Source organism: Azolla caroliniana, unplaced genomic scaffold (genome assembly GCF_043228905.1).
Source record: "Azolla caroliniana isolate FFs.n. ecotype wild unplaced genomic scaffold, voAzoCaro1.0.p SCAF_896, whole genome shotgun sequence".
NCBI classification, from domain to species: Eukaryota; Viridiplantae; Streptophyta; class Polypodiopsida; order Salviniales; family Salviniaceae; genus Azolla; species Azolla caroliniana.
In genome coordinates, this window is record NW_028231331.1 from 7844 (window position 1) to 9125 (window position 1282).

Below are 1282 nucleotides of genomic sequence, written 5' to 3' on the forward strand. Positions count from 1 at the left end.
GTGTTACATTAGACAAACTTATACACAAAATACTTTTAACAAAAATTGCTCATGCTCCATGGGCTTGCAAATGCGGTTGATGGCTTTTTTAGTGTTCCATAATAGTGGAGTGTGCACATGCCTAATCGAGATCCTATTGTCTAAATAAATGGAATGTTTTTAGTGGGGCATGCTCATATTAATTGACGAACGCGTTGTTAATTGCTTAGAACATATATTGTGTTCGAGTAAAAACATCTTTAAACAAGATCGTTATACATCATATGCGAGATTTTACACATATCCCCACAAATGATTCCTACATATCCATTAGTGCACATCTAAAACTCAAGTATATATAACATGGTGGTGTAGCGATAAAGGTTTGTGGTTTGCAACATTAAGATCATCGCTTGATCAATGTGCATGATGTTAATTTTGTTATAAATGCCATTCATATATTTAGTTGCGCTTTTACGATATTGGCGCTGGTCTTTTTAAGGAGTGAAAATGATAGCATCGAAGGTGATGCATAGGGAACTAGGATGGGACTTTCATGAGCTTGAGTTTGACATTTTTCCCCACAACAAGGCGAAGTGAAAACAATAGCATGGCCTAGTAAATCCGCAATAAGGCAACAAAAAAAGACGATGCGTGCGGGTGGTCCTTCCCTAGGAGAATTTAGTGACCCCTTAGATATGTACAAAAGATATTGTGGAAAATGTAAGATGGAAAGTGAAAAGACAAAAAAGATACATATACCATGTTGGAACTAGGGAATGAAAAAGTAGGAAATAAAAAAATAGTATGACAAAACTTCATAGGAAAATCGACAGCTGCAGGATTCGAACCTGCGAGGGCGAACCCATTTGATTTCGAGTCAAACGCCTTAACCACTCGGCCAAACTGTCTTATTTAATGTAAAACACTAATTAAATTTATATATAATATATATTTTTTAGATACACTACAATTTCTATGAATATAATGGGGCTAGCAAATTGCAATGAATGTGGCACCTACCAAATCCAAAAGTCACCAACAAATAGTGGACTCTCAAGAGGAAGACATTTTGAGTTGTCAATACTTTCAAATACCTTGGAATCAACAAACTTGGTCAACACATTGGACACTTGCTTAACCAGGATAATGGAATTTGACACAACCTAGTGCAATGAGTTTGGGAACACATGCCACTTGAGCCGAACTGAACGATGGAAATGATAATGCATTCATGTGTAACGCTAGCTTTGCTACATGGAAATGTGGTTTGGGGGGATATGTCAATGAGCTTATGGAATTC

The 1282-nt window shown here is 36.7% G+C and overlaps 1 non-coding gene across 1 annotated transcript; it reads right to left on the reverse strand.

Moving 5' to 3' along the window:
* Nucleotides 1-809: 809 nt before the first annotated feature.
* Nucleotides 810-890, reverse strand: TRNAS-CGA (transfer RNA serine (anticodon CGA)). Its single transcript has one exon. It is a non-coding gene; the product is annotated as a tRNA-Ser (tRNA).
* Nucleotides 891-1282: the final 392 nt, after the last annotated feature.